Source organism: Triticum dicoccoides, chromosome 5B (assembly GCF_002162155.2).
Source record: "Triticum dicoccoides isolate Atlit2015 ecotype Zavitan chromosome 5B, WEW_v2.0, whole genome shotgun sequence".
Lineage (NCBI taxonomy): Eukaryota > Viridiplantae > Streptophyta > Magnoliopsida > Poales > Poaceae > Triticum > Triticum dicoccoides.
In genome coordinates, this window is record NC_041389.1 from 42,449,447 (window position 1) to 42,465,945 (window position 16,499).

A 16,499-nucleotide genomic window follows, 5' to 3' on the forward strand; every position below is an offset into this window, starting at 1 on the left:
TGTTCATCGGGAGGCAACAGACTGGGTCACAATGTGTCATGTATTCATCGGGAGCTAACTAGATTGGACAGAACAACCGAAACGAGGCCTGGCGTACCATACAACAGAGGAAACAACCTTCTGTTCGACCGCCTATGGTCGAAACGGGATCCTGTTAACTAGGAGGGGTGTGGTGTACCGCAAAATGAAGGAAATGGACTTCTCTTCGACCTCCTATGGTCGAAACGTTGTCCTGTTGATCGGGAGGGTTGTGGCGTACCGCAAAACAGAGGAAACAGACTTCTCTTCGACCTCCGACGGTCGAAATGGGTGTCATGTATATCGGGAGGGGTGTGGTGTACCGCAAAACTGTCACGACCGGTTTCCGGGTATTAATTTCCCAAAAAATGGCCTTTGTGCTCACCAGCCCCAAGATTACTGTTAGCTGATGAGGCAACAACTTGATACAGAAACTCCAAGCAAAAATACATAATATGTAGTACAAGACCATTCTGGCCTGCGAGAACAACATAAGGATGCTAGTGGTTGATGGCGGAAGCGGTTTATGGATCATCAGCGTTATGGGACTCCATTTCCCACAGGAATAGCTGACCAGGTTAACTCCTATCTTCGGGAGGCTGCTATCACCGTTTCTTAGATTTCGGGGCTGTCATCGCAATGCTCCTCTCCATGCAAGAAATCTGGCCAAGACAATAGCCAGGGACAAGCCTGTGAGTACTTTGAATGTACTCGCAAACATTATGAACACGGGTAAAATATGACAAATCATGCTCTAAAATATTCTATGGTCACAACGTCAGTCATAAAATAAATTCTCTGATGCATGCAAGTAGGTTATTTATATGCAACATGAATATGTAGTAACAGAGTAGTAATAAAGTACACTGATCGGGTGTCTGAAGCGACGCCTCGAAAGGATAGTAAATAACGAGCATGCCTCAGTCGCGCGTCTGAGCGACACCCCATAAAGGGCTTATAAATAATAGAAACAACAAGCATGCCATAGTCGGGCATCTCAGCGACACCACATAAAGGGCTTATAGAGTAAATAATTAACAAGCATGCCACAGTCGGGCGTCTCAGCGACACCACATAAAGGGCTTATAAGGAAAGTAAATAACAATGAATATCCAGGAGGTAGAACCGTCCCATGGATACCCAGTACTTCAAATAATATAAAGAGGTTAGTCCATAATAATAATAATCATAGTCATTATAAGTCACACGTCATGATCCATGTTCTGGTTTAGTAGTTTCTCCTCCGAAGACCGACACTAAGACCGACACTTGACCCAACCTAGACTGTAGTCCTTAACCATGGACACGGCTATTCGAATAGATGTTTAATCTCTGTAAAGGGTGTACTCTTTAGCCACGAGTAACGGATTCCTTTAGTCCATCGGGACAAATTCCGTCTACAGTCTTTCAATTGAAAACACACGTGACCTGCACACACCGGCTTAACTTACCGGAGTCTGGAATCACCCACGACACTAGTTAAGCAAAGCTCTAAGTGAGGAGGCTACAACCTCGATTATCATGGGATCACAAAATTTATACCGCGTGTAAACTAGGGGAGCTACCCCCTCGGCTACAAACGAAACACGCATACCCCCTGACCGGTTGACTGGCTTTAATCCATGGCCATGGAACCCTCATCCTGGCCCCTCTGTTTGGTGTGTGCTAGAAAGGGGTTGACAACTTACTGAACCGTACCCTACCTGCTGTAGGGACAAGTGGTAGTACGACACAAGTATGGGGGTTACTGGAACAAGACTCGATCTATGGCCGACTCAGGAGGTTTAAGTATTCCTTGCATGATTAGCATAACAAATGTATTTCATCCAATAGACAGAATCACCACTCACCATACACCATCATGCCATATCGGACACACTCGTCTCGACGAGGGACTAGGGACAAGCTCAGGTCTACCCAAGACAAAGACTTTCCCGTCTTCCTTCCGGCAGGCACGAAAAGCATACAAGGATGATTACTATCACCAGCATGACCATTTCCAACAGCAAGGACATCTCCAATATGCATTCATGCAAATGATCGTATCACCACATAAAATAACGAGTTCTCCGTATTAAGGTGGTGTTATAATCGTGTCAACCAAGGCAAGAAAATATTGTGCCAGGGTTCAGAATGCTTGCCTTCAAGAGTATGCAAGTGGGGGTGCATTTTTGAAAGATGGCTTCTTCTTAAAAAACCTATTTTTGAAATTATTCAAATTAACACATAGTTTCAAATTGGTACCAAAAAGTTGTCTGAATTTTTTTCAAATAAATCCTAAAATAAACTAGACAATATTTGAGAGAGGTAGGAAAAAGAATCAACTCATTTGGAGTTATATTTAAAAAGTTAGAGCTAGTCAAAGTTTTAGTCAAATCTGTTTTTAAAATAAAACTGAAAAAAGAAAAACGCTTTGAAAAGGGTACACGTCGAAGACGTACTTTGGGAATACGCCTCCACTTAAAACACATGGTGGCCTGGCTGGGTCAGTGACAGTGGGTCCAGCGGGCCCACTGGTCAGGTTTGACTAGTCCACGTGCGCGCCGTCTCCTCCGACCGAACAGAGGCGGAGCTCCTGCGAGGCTCGCCGGAGAATGGAGGCATCCCTCAGGGATCTGAGCACATGGGTGTGCTCAGGTGGTCGAGGCTAACTCGTGGGTACCCGCCATGGTTGCCGACGTGGATGGCGTCACCGGCGACGAGCATCCCGGCGGACGGCGGCGTCGGGTGAGATGGGGCTTTCGCCTGCGGCGAGTCCTGATCAAAATCGAGCATGGGGATAGATTCGCGGGTGCTGCAGGATGCTGTTGGTGAATAGAGTGGAGAGGGGGAGGCCCTGGTGGCGTTGGAATGAATGAGACAGAGGCGGCGGTCGTGGTTGCCGGAGAAGAAGAAGATGACCATTTCTGGTCTTTCTGCTACTACGGGCGGATCAGTGAGGGAGTGAGAGAGGTGGTATGAGTTGCTCGAGGGCCTGGACGAGCTTGGGGGGCCCTTGAATAGGCAAGCAATGGCGGTTCCGCGGCGGCCGGGGATAAGATCACTGGCGACCGCCATTCTGTAGCAGCAGGGGGACGTGGCGGCGACGAGTGCTTGCGGACAAGCTTGCGGATGAGCTTGAGATGCTCCAGGGGGGCAGCTGGAGAGCGCTACTGGCTCGGGCGGCGCCGTCCGGTGCAGGAGCCCACTGTGGCCGGTCGCTAGCCGTCGTGGCCGACCTGACGGCGGCGCTGTAGGGCGCCAGGGGCGGCTCTGCGGTGAGGGAGGTGGCGGGCATGCTGGCTGCGAGTGGGGAGGGGCCAGAGCGGGCGCGGGGAGGCGGCCGTGCGACGCGGCGGCTCGGTGCCTGCACTTGCAAAACACGCGTCCTGGGCGCGCCCAGAGCACGCACGAGACGTGCTCGACAGAATGCCAGGGTAGCCTAGAGTGCTTGAGCGAGGCTGGCAAATAACATGAGTAGGTTAGAGCTAGTAGGGAGATCAAGGGACATGGTGGTTAGGTCAGTGGATCAAGTTCAGAATGCAGACTAAAGATCATGCCAAATATGTGCATGCACTCAAGGTGTTCGACAGAATGTTAAGTGCATTTAGGCAACTTTTGGGGTGGCCAAAATCTCCGGATCCTTGTCTCTTTAGATGATATAGAGGGCGGCAAGGTCATTTGGGCAAAAGCATAAACTTGCTAATGCAAGTTTTGCAAATCTTCAGTTTTGGACAGAAAGAAAAAGGCATGATTGCATGCACTTAAAATCATCCAATGGGTCCACTCTCCTGGACTTAAGGGTATTGCAGGGTGGTCTATAAGCAGGAGAAAGAATCATAGCTAAAAGGGCAAGTTAAAATATGGTTGTTGTACAAATCATCATGCTGGACCAGAATGAAAAAGAGGTTGTTTTACTCAAATTTTTCAAAGAACATCAGTGGCTTGTTGCATAAAGATGAATAATATACTCCTACTGACATCCCATAAATTTTGGTGGAAGCTTTAAGAAATATTTAAATAGGTCGTAGTGCAAAATTGCCCACTGGACCGGATTTGAAAATTTGATGTAGAGCTCAAAATATCCAAAGAATGAAATATATTTTTGCATAAAAGTGATTTAAAAACATCACATGACATCCCCAAATTTTGGTGGGATTTCTAAATGAATTTATAAAAGGGTTGCAGTTCAAAAGGGACCCTAAAACTTCAGAAAAACCCTTTTAGAGAAATTAAGCTCAAGGAAAAATAATTATATAAATAATCCCACTGATAAAAGAATTGTTTTATTTGAGAGGGTAAATAAATCCAATAATGATTGAAAGATTTTCACTTGGGGTAAAAACTCCATAATAGTAAAGAAAAGAATGGTTCTGAAATCAAAAGGAAATCCAGAAAATAAAAGTTTAAGTTTCTTGGCAAAAATTTAATAAACAAAACATGGTTAAATTTTTGGGGTGTCACAACACTACCCCCCTTAAGAAAAATCTCGTCCTCGAGATTTGTTAAGGGTTGTTTTCGAAAATATCATTCCTGTTAGTTGAAACCAGAAAGTTTTACTCACAGCACAAACTTTGTGTCGCCGAGGTTGGTTTTTGGCAGCTACGTTGGAGGTTAAAAATGCAATCGCACATCGACATACTCGTGCATGGCTACTATTTAAAATAGGGGCGTACAAGCAACATCATTTAATTATGGCGATACAGGATCACATAATTACCGGGCATGGACATACTAAGACTCGGTACTACTCGAGCCACTCTAATCTACCTCATTAATATCTAAGCAGGCGTGCCTCATGGACGTTGAGGTTTATCCACGGTTTTCACCATCGGGATTAGCTGGAGGGGGTTGAGGGGCTGCAGGGTCGGGGTAGCGATGATGAGTGTCGCGGAGATTGTTGGCCACAATCCCGTTGGAGTGTGCTCCCAAAAGGCGACGAAGCACTTCTGGGGTCATCAAAGCACCTTGGTTGATGGCTGGGGCTGACCTCAAGGTCTCGATCAGTTGTCCAGCATGACTGGGTTGTCGGCGTCGGGGTCATCTTCTCTTCTTGCTGGGGCTCGGCGGATCAGTTCTCCACGAGTTGCGATCAGATCAAGGGTGATCTGATTGAACAGTTCCTCTAGTGCACTTACATAGCGCACCAGATGCAATAATGCAGGATTCGTCTCGTGATCTCCGTTGGCAACCTGGGGTGGTCTACCATACCCGTCACGGCTGGGGTAGTAGTAGAATGAGCGACAGTTAACTCTGGGCGACAAGTGTCGGAGTTGAACTATAGCCTCTCGAGCGGCTAGTTGGATGGCTTGTGGATCAAAGGAAGTTGTCCTTCTGGTGAACCTGTAGGGGCGTTCTGGCAATAGACCCCTACCATAGATGTGCATGGTGGCCCAGAATTGATGGCTTTCGCCGCTCATGGGTCCTTGGTACACAACATATTTTGGGGGCTCTTCTAATGCAAAGGCTCCGCGGGTGAGGTTTGCGAGCACGGTCACAAAACCTCCAAGGTTGGTTGCTGTGGTTTCATCGTGAACAATGGGTCCTGGCATTATAGCTCGGTTTGGGAAAGAGTTTGTGCTGTGTTGTGTTGAGGCTAGCGTGCCCTTTTTATAAAAAAGGGGACGGAGTCTTCCTTCGCACGCTTGCAAATGAGCCAATTTAGGTGTCGGTCACTGGCGCGTGATCGACAGGCTAGGCTGATAGGTTGGGCACCGACTGCCAAAAGTCTCAAGCTCATGTGTGGCTATCTTACACGAGAAGCTTGGACGGGGCTAGGTTATGGTCTGGTGGGTTGGTTAACCTAGGTTTTTCGACCTGGCTAAGATAGGATTAGCCAATGGTAAGCCTAGCTCTGATACCAAGTTTGTCACGACAGGTTTTCCAGGTATTAATTTTCCAGAAAATGGCCTTTGTGCTCACCAGCCCCAGGATTACTGTTAGCTGATGAGGCACCAACTTGTTACCGAAACTCCAAGAAAAAATACATAATATGTAGTACAAGACCATTCTGGCCTGCGAGTACAACATAAGGTTGCTAGTGGTTGATGGCGGAAGCGGTTTGTGGATCATCAGCGTTATGGGACTCAATTTCCCACAGGAACAGCTGACCAGGTTAACTCCTATCTTTGCGAGGCTGCTATCACCGTTGCTTAGATTTCAGGGCTGTCATCGCAATGCTCCTCTCCATGCAAGAAATCTGGCCAAGACAATAGCCAGGGAGAAGCCAGTGAGTACTTTGAATGTACTCGCAAACATTATGAACACGGGTATAATATAACAAATCATGCTCTAAAATATTCTATGGTCACAACGTCAGTCATAAAATAAATTCTCTGATGCATGCAAGTAGGTTATTTATATGCAACATGAATATGTAGTAACAGAGTAGTAATAAAGTGCACCGATCAGGTGTCTGAAGCGATGCCTTGAAAGGATAGTAAATAAAGAGCATGCCTCAGTCGGGCGTTTGAGTGACACCACATAAAGGGCATATAAATAATAGAAACAACAAGCATTCCACAGTCGGGCGTCTCAGCAACACCACATAAAGGGCTTATAGAGTAAATAATTAACAAGCATGCCACAGTCGGGCGTCTCAGCGACACCACATAAAGGGCTTATAAGGAAAGTAAATAACAGTGAATATCCAGGACGTAGAACCGTCCCAGGGATACCAAGTACTTCAAATAATATAAAGAGGTTAGTCCATAATAATAATAATCATAGTCATCATAAGTCACACGTCATGATCCATGTTACGGTTTAGTGGTTTCTCCTCTGAAGACCAACGCTAAGACCGACACTTGACCCAACCTAGACTGTAGTCCTTAAGCATGGACACAGCTATTCGAATAGATGTTTAATCTCTGCAGAGGGTGTACTCTTTACCCACGAGTAACGGATTCCTTTAGTCCATCGGGACTAATTCCGTCTATGGTCTTTCAATTCAAAACACACCTGACCTGCACACACCAGCTTAACTTACCGGAGTCTGGAATCACTCACGACACTAGTTAAGCAAAGCTCTAAGTGGGGTGGCTACAACCTCAATTACCATGGGATCACGAAATTTATACCGCACGCAAACTGGGGGAGCTACCCCCTCGGCTACAACCGAAACACCCATGCCCCCTGACCGGATGACTGGCTTTAATCCATGGCCATGGAATCCTCATCCCGGCCCCTCTGTTTGGTGTGTGCTAGAAAGGGGTTGACAACTTACTGAACCGTACCCTACCTGCTGTAGGGACAAGTTGTAGTACGACACAAGTATGGGGGTTACTGGAACAAGACTCGATCTATGGTCGACTCAGGAGGTTTAAGTATTCCCTGCATGATTAGCATAACGAATGTATTTCATCCAATAGACAGAATCACCACTCATCATACCCCATCATGCCATACCGGACACACTCGTCTCGACGAGGGACTAGGGACAAGCTCAGGTCTACCCAAGACAGATACTTTCCCGGCTTCCTTCCGGTAGGCACGAAAAGCATATGAGGATGATTACTATCACCAGCATGACCATTTCCAACAGCAAGGACATCTCCAATATGCATTCATGCAAATGATCGTATCACCACATAAAATAACGAGTTCTCCGTATTAAGGTGGTGTTATAATCGTGTCAAACAAGGCAAGAAAATATTGTGCCAGGGTTCAGAATGCTTGCCTTCAAGAGTATGCAAGTGGGGGTGCATTTTTGAAAGATGGCTTCTTCTTAAAAAACCTATTTTTGAAATTATTCAAATTAACACATAGTTTCAAAGTGGTACAAAAAAGTTGTCTGAATTTTTTTCAAATAAATCCTAAAATAAACTAGACAATATTTGAGAGAGGTAGGAAAAAATATCAACTCATTTGGAGTTATATTTAAAAAGTTAGAGCTAGTCAACGTTTTGGTCAAATATGTTTTTAAAATAAAACTGAAAAAAGAAAAACGCTTTGAAAAGGGTACACGTCGAAGACGTACTTTGGGAATACTCCTCCACTTAAAACACGTGGTGGCGGGGATGGGTCACTGACAGTGGGTCCAGCGGGCCCACTCGTCAGGTTTGACTAGTCCACGCGCGCGCTGTCTCCTCCGACCGAACAGAGGCGGAGCTCCGGCGAGGCTCGCCGGCGAACAGAGGCATCCCTCGGGGATCTGAGCACACGGGTGTGCTCAGGTGGTCGAGGCGAACCCGTGGGTACCCGCCATGGTTGCCGACGTGGACGGAGTCGCCGGCGACGAGCTTCCCGGCGGACGGCGGCGTCGGGTGAGATGGGGCTTTCGCCTGCGGCGAGTCCTGATCAAAATCGAGCATGGGGATGGATTCGTGGGTGCTGCAGGATGCTGTTGGTGAATAGAGTGGAGAGGGGGAGGCCCTGGTGGCGTTGGAATGAACGAGACAGAGGCGGCGGTCGTGGTTGCCGGAGAAGAAGAAGATGACCATTTCTGGTCTTTCTGCTACTACGGGCGGATCAGTGAGGGAGTGAGAGAGGTGGTATGAGTTTCTCGAGGGCCTGGAGGACCTCGGGGGCCCCTTAAATAGGCGAGCAATGGCAGTTCCGCGGCGGCCGGGAATAAGCCCACCGACGACCGCCATTCTGTAGCAGCAGGGGGACGTGGCGGCAACGAGCGCTTGCGGACAAGCTTGTGGATGAGCTTGATATGCTCCAGGGGGGCAGCTGGAGAGCGCTAGTGGCTCGGGCGGCGCCGTCCGGGGTAGGAGCCCACTGTGGCCGGTCGCTAGCCGTCGTGGCTGACCTGACGGTGGCGCTGTAGGGCGCCAGGGGTGGCTCTGCGGCGAGGGAGGGGGCGGGCGTGCTGGCTGCGAGTGGGGAGGGGCCAGAGCGGGCGCGGGGAGGCGGCCGTGCGACACGGCGGCTCGGTGCCTGCATGTGCAAAACGCGCGTCCTGGGCGCGCCCAGAGCACGCACGAAACGTCCTCGACATGATGCCAGGGTAGCCTAGAGTTCTTGAGCGAGGCTGGCAAATAACAGGACTAGGTTAGAGCTAGTAGGGAGATCAAGGGACATGGTGGTTAGGTCAGTGGATCAAGTTCACAATGCAGACTAAAGATCATGCCAAATCTGTGCATGCACTCAAGGTGTTCGACAGAATGTTAAGTGCATTTAGGCAACTCTTGGGGTGGCCAAAATCTCTAGATCCTAGTCTCTTTAGATGATAGAGAGGGTGGCAAGGTCATTTGGGCAAAACCATAAACTTGCTAATGCAAGTTTTGCAAATCTTCAGTTTTGGATAGAAAGAAAAAGGCATGATTGCATGCACTTAAAATCCTCCAATGGGTCCACTCTCCTGGACTTAAGGGTTTTGCAGGGTGGTCTATAAGCAGGAGAAAGAATCATAGCTAAAAGGGGAAGTTAAAATATTGTTGTTGTACAAATCACCATGCTGGACCAGAATGAAAAAGAGGTTGTTTTACTCAAATTTTTCAAAGAACATCACTTGGTTTTTGCATAAAGATGAATAATATACTCCTACTGACATCCCATAATTTTGGTGGAAGCTTTAAGAAATATTTAAATAGGTCGTAGTGCAAAATTGCCCACTGGACCAGATTTGAAAATTTGATGTAGAGCTCAACATATCCAAAGAATGAAATATATTTTTGCATAAAAGTGATTTAAAAACATCACATGACATCCCCAAATTTTGGTGGGATTTTTAAAATAATTATATAAATAATCCCACTGATAAAATAATTGTTTTATTTGAGAGGGTAAATAAGTCCAATAATGATTGAAAGGTTTTCACTTGGGGTACAAACTCCATAATAGTAAAGAAAAGAATGGTTCTGAAATCAAAAGGAAATCCAGAAAATAAAAGTTTAAGTTTCCTCGCAAAAACTTAATAAACAAAACATGGTTAAATTTTTGGGGTGTCACAACACTACCCCCCTTAAGAAAAATCTCGTCCTCGAGATTTGTTAAGGGTTGCTTTCAAAAATATCATTCCTGTTAGTTGAAACCAGAAAGTTTTACTCACAGCACAAACTTTGTGTCGCCGAGGTTGGTTTTTGGCAGCTACGTCCGCGCACCCTCTATGCAAGCTGACCGCTTCATTGCACCAATATGCGGCACCGCACCAAGGAACTGCTGCACCAAGCCAAAATAACTCTTTGGCTCGGGCATGTTCGGCCACAAATGAGTCACGACATCCTTCATGGTAAGTCCGGACAACCTATTCAGCTTAGCCCATTCGGCCAAACGATCGGTCAATGGAAGTGGACGCTCTGGACTATGGAACTACGACCAAAAAAGCTCTTCCATTCCGTGATCCTTTTGGCCTCGGAAGTGTTCGGCCGCATCTGCGGCAGTCGCCGCCAAGTCCAGATAAGTATCCTCCGCACCCCACAGCTGGCCCAACTGAGCATACTTGGGATCCGTGAATTTCCACCGCAGCAGAAAAGGCTTTCCAGCCGTAATATCTTCGGCCTGACGTAGCTCCTCTTTCATAGCTCTCATCGCAGAGCGAGCATCCTTGGCCTCAGTAGCGGCCCTTTTCAGGTCCTCTTGTTCCGCTCGACCTTCTTTTTCAAGAATCTCGCAACGGTCGGTAGCATTCTTCAACTTTACGGCCATCTCGGCAACTTCTTTCTTGCTTCGGTAGTGAGCAGCATGTGCGGCTCTCAGCTCTCCGGCCGCTTTTAAGGCAGCCGCATCACTTTTTCGGGTGTGCTCCTTGGCTCGAGCGAGTTCCGCCTGAACGTCTCCATGGCAGCGGCGCCATCTGTGTCAAGCCGCGAATTGACAAGCGCGATGTCAGAATCCGCCATGTCAAGTTGCCGCTTTAGTTCGGCAAATTCATCAGTCCGGCTTGCCACCGGACGCTTCGCCACCTACATAGGAAGAGCGCATATTATACCTGGGATTATGATCCTCGACGCGCTGTCATTTTTGACAACGCACCGAGTCTCAGGGGCTACTATCTATACAGGGCACATTCTATATGCAAAACTATCAGAAGGTACATCATTTTGCGTACCTCAAAACCCGTCAGTAAACTTATGACGGCATCATGCAATCCGCTTTCAGCGGATGAAATCCTTTCAATCACCGTACCCATTAGCGCACGGTGATCTTCCGAGATAGATGCTCGCCCGAGCAGATCTTTCAGCTCCTCCGACCGTACACCACTCGGTGTCGGACTCGTCTGATGGCCTTTTTCGAAGGCCGGAGACGGAGGGCTTTGAGGGGACATACGACTGCCTTCGGACCCCGCCGGATTCGGAGAAACCCTCCGCGATGACACCTCAGGGTTGTCCGCCTCGCATGACGGTACGGCAGGTGGAGGCGTTTCATTCTCCATCATCTCCGGATCCAGATCCCCTGAAGACGAGCTCTGCTGAGAAGGGCTGAGATCCGAACTACAAGGAAAAATTTCGGTGATCTTCAGAAATAAAACTGGGATGTCTCTCATTTTAAGAAAACGCCCCTCTTTACTTACGGCTCGCTGGAGGGCTGATCTCCTTGGGGAAATAGTGTGGCCGGGGCATCTCCCGGCGCAGGACCCTCTGGCGAGGATTTCTTACCCCGCTTGGAGGCCTTGGTCTCCGGATCTTCAGAAGCGGTCCTCTTCTCCCCTTGGAGGGAGGGATTCTCGATCCCTCCTTTCTTGATAAACTCCTTCGCGGAGGCAGTAGCTCCCTTTTCCCCCCCTTCGCCTTCTTCAAAAGGCGCAGCCTCTAGCATCCTGATTAACACAGGATCCGGCGTGGTCTCAGGGAGGGGGGCCGGACACCGGATCAGTTTTGCTTTCGCTATCCACTCCTGTTCAAGGGACAGCTCTTTTAAAGGCAAGTTTATGATAGATATACGGATAGCATGTCCGGGTACAGGACTACTTACTTGAGTATCTGGGCGATTGCAGCTTAGACCTGCATCCTCGGTCAAGTCCGAACACATCGCTCGTGATCCGAAGAATAGTTGGTACATCTCCACGGGCGTTGCACCCATAAAATGTTGGAGAGCTCGTGGTCCCTCCGGATTGAACTCCCACAGGCGGAGGGGCAACGTTTGCAGGGCAAGGTGCGACGAATCAGCATGACCTGCGCTACTACGAATAGATCGATCTCTCTCTCTAGGAGGTCTCAAATACAGCCCTGCAACAAGGGCGCGTCCTTGGACGGCCCCCAGTCGAGCCCTTTATTGACCCATGATGCCAGCCGCGGCGGAGGAACCAAGCGAAAGGCAGGTGGCGCCACCCATTTGGTTCCCCTGGGAGCTGTGATATAAAACCACTCTTGTTGCCATAGACTGAGCTCCTCTTGAAAAGAGCCCTCGGGCCATGGAGCGTCAACGTTCTTGCTTATAACAGCCCGTCCGCACTCTGCCTGCTGCCCCCTGATCATCTTCGGTTCCACTTTGAAGGTTTTGAGCCACAACCCAAAGTGAGGGGTAATGCGGAGGAAGGCTTCACATACGACAATGAACGATGAGATGTGGAGGATGGACTCCGGATCCAAGTCATGAAATTCCAGCCCATAATAAAACATGAGCCCCCTCACGAAGGGGTCCATCGGGAAGCCTAACCCCCGAAGGAAGTGAGACATGAACACCACGCTCTCACCAGCCTTGGGAGTGGGAATAACCTGCCCTTGGGCAGGCAGCGTGTGCGAAATTTCGCCGGTTAGATACCGGGCGTCTCTCAGCTTTAGCACGTCTTCTTTCGTGACGGAGGAAGGCATCCACCGGCCTTGCAGGTCGGAGCCGGACATCCTCGGAGGTCCGAAGCGCCTGAATCTAGAGCTTTGGGTGTTGGAACTCGAGGTGAGGGGCGGATACGATTGAGATTGAAACAAAGGAGCAGGCCTTGGTCTCATTATAAAGAGGTTGAATACCAATAGCCGTCCCCGTGACCGTTCGGGACTCGCCTTCGATAGAGGAGGCGCGCCAATGAGCACGACTGGGTTACCCACACCCGTATTAATGAGAATCCCAGAATAAGGGGACACAATCTCTCCTTTGACAAGACGTGCCAAAGAAACCGCCTCGCTAAACACGCTGAGGTGGGAGAGTAAAAATGATTCCAATAAAGGCTTGGACGTGGTGTGACGTCACGCCGCATAATACTTCAGCAGATTGAATTTGTGTAAAGATTATTCTCTCTACGGTGGTATGTGGAACTTATTTTGCAGAGCCGGACACTATCCTTGTGTTCAAAATCTTCGATGAAGTATTCGGTGGAGGAACCCGCCTTGCAATGCCGAAGACAATATGCGCGCCAGACTCGTCGTCATTGAAGCCTGGTTCAGGGGCTACTGAGGGAGTCCTGGATTAGGGGGTGTCCGGATAGCCGAACTATCACCGTTGGCCGGACTCCTGGACTATGAAGATACAAGATTGAAGACTTCGTCCCGTGTCCGGATGGGACTTTCCTTGGCGTGGAAGGCAAGCTTGGCGATACGGATATGTATATCTCCTACCATTGTAACCGACTCTATGTAACCCTAACCCTCTCCGGTGTCTATATAAACCGGAGGGTTTTAGTCCGTAGGACGAACAACAATCATACCATAGGCTAGCTTCTAGGGTTTAGCCTCTTTGATCTCGTGGTAGATCTACTCTTGTACTACCCATATCATCAATATTAATCAAGTAGGAGTAGGGTTTTACCTCCATCGAGAGGGCCCGAACCTGGGTAAAAACATCGTGTCCCTTGTCTCCTGTTACCATCCGCCTAGACGCACAGTTCGGGACCCCCTACCCGAGATCCGCCGGTTTTGACACCGACACCTGCCCTAGGAGCTCCCACTAGCCGCCATGTGGAATCTATGCCGTTGGCCATCGGCTTAGGTTAAAACTATGCAGACGGTATTGCTGTCGGCATAGGTGCCATGTGGCGGCTACTGGGAGCTTACGCCAGCCCTATGCCGACAGCAAGGATGTCGGCATAGTTTGTGTCTGTTTTGTTTCTTCTCTTTCCAGTTTCTTTTCAGCTCAATTCATTTCAATATATACAGCATATATAAGAATCATAGAATGTGCATCACACAACAATAAGAGCATCATCAAACAATATAATAAGCATCGCAAAGCATAAGCATATAAGTATCATCACCACCAAGCATATAAGAATCTCACAAACAACAATAAGTAACATCACAAGCATATAAGTATCATCACCACCAAGACCGCCACAAGTGACCCGAAGGCTTAAGCGTCGGGATGTCGAGCACCGCCAAGGTCGTCACCACCAAGACCGCCGAAGCCCAGGTCGTCACTGCTAGCGGCAGCGCCAAGACCACCAAGACCACCAATACCGCCACCACCTCCGCCTCCGTGGATCAGAGTGATCAGGCTCTGTGACTCGGGAGTGGTGCTAGGACCAGCACCACAACCAACTGTAGATCCACCGGTTCCCTGGATGTTGAAAATACATGTTACGGGATTATATGATTGTGTTGAATAAATGATATGATTTTGGTGAAAAGTTTGGGGATGTACTAACCGACGAGGGGCCAGGGTTCTGTACCAGAAACTCCTCAAAGGTAAGCAGCACTGGTTGTGGTGGAGCAGTTAGTGCTGGTTGCAATTGAGGAACCCTGCCGTCCGTCATGCACTCAACAAGGTGCTGCATGTTAATTGACCAAGCAAACAAGAATGTCAGAAGAAATGCAAGTGCAAATATAGAAGCGAAATGAAAGGGACCAAACTAACCGCCATCATGCAGAGTTGTGCTCATGAAATGCTAAAAGGCTCGCGTGCCACACCATGGTCTCCTGGCATGTATACTCCATGTAGGCCTACGATATGACATGATGGAACTCATAAAACATATCAATGCGGAAAATAAAGTGAGCAATGAAGATAAGAGGGAAAATACTTACAGATTGACGCTCCACAAAGAGGGACTGTGACTGCACACTGGTCATGGGCGTGCTCGTGTGTTGGCTTAGGCTCGGGTTGGTAGCTTGGAGCTGTGTGTAGGAGATAGGAGTGATCATAGCATCCAGAACCGCCCCCCGACCGTGCTCCTTGGGCCCCATGCCCACCACCATCCTCTCGTCCAAATCCGCCGCAATGGGGTCAGGTGTGCCAGGATGTAACCTTAGATACCCCTCGGAGTAGGCCTTCTTCCTCTCCCTGGTCTTGCCGTAGTACTTGGCCTCGCCAGGCTTGGGCTTCCGCCGTGTATGTGCAATCTCCCACACCTCCATGTGTGAGAGCGGTCGGTTCAGTTTCTCGCCCTGCACCACCAAAAAACCAAACAGAGGTTAGTCATATATAAGAAAGTGATGGTAAATAGAAGAAGAAGAATGTTTAATGTACATAGATATACCTCAAGTGCCTTGTGGATAAAGTGGTTTTGGTTTCCCTGAGCATGTAATCCCTCCTTCCCTCGGTTAGCCTTGTTTTTTATGCTCGTAGCCGCCAAGGCTCCATCCTTATCACACCACAGATCCACCAATGCCGCCCAGGACTCATCTTTTCCATAACACCAATTTGGACACACCTACATAATGAGAGCATACTAGCATGTCAACACCAAATGACGAAATGTACCACAAACATCGGAAATAAAAATCTTTTATACTTACAGCCAAGTACTTGTGCCTCTCCAAGGTAATGCCCATTCTCCGCACTTCTTCCTTGGTCATCTTCACACCAAGAGTGTCGTGATAGTATGTCGAGATGGCCACCTAGCGCACCTCGTATTGCATCTGGCGGGCCTTCTTCTTGGCTTGGCGCAGCACGATCTGGTCTACAGTGGCCTTGTTCTCCGGAAGAACTCGATAGTATTTCTACAATCATTCATGAAACCAGAATCAAAGAAGCCATGAGTAAAATTATTCACGAAACAAGAATGGACTTGTGCTTCTGAAGAGAACTTACCCAAAAATTAGTGATCACGGCCTTGGCATGGGTCTCATGGCCCGCGTGGGGGGCCGCTTCCCAGTGGTCCCAGCTCGTCGCAAAAACCCGACGGTCCGGGTGCCTGACTAGATTCGGACAGTACAGGGCCGACCAGTGTACCTTCAGCAAGACGGTGATGAGGCCATTGGGAATACGGTCCCCTTTAGGATACATACAGTTCCTGCAAAAGAATGAAATATTGGCATGTGACAAGCAAAATAGGGAAAAATATAAGCATGTGACAAGCAAAAGAATGAAATTATTTTAAAGTGGCACTTACTCTTTCCCCATGGGCTCAATGAGCCACTTCTGCTCCTCGGTAGCAGAAATGTACTTTGGTAGCTTTGCGTTACCACGCAGCCACCCCTTGTTGCCAACCCCCTCCCCTCCACCACCATCATCCCCGCCACCACCCTCCTCGTCGCATGCCTGCTGCTACTCGCCTACCTCCTCCTCCTCCTCCATGTCCCCCTCCCCAACCTCCTCCTCCACCTCCTCCTCGGCCCCATCCCAAACCTCCTCCTCATTATCATCATCCTCCTCCTCGTCAGAGGGTACCTCACTCGAGGAGGGCCTCGAAGACAACACCCCTAAGTCGGTGAGGGTGCGCTCTTTCTGGCCATGACCCCTGGTAG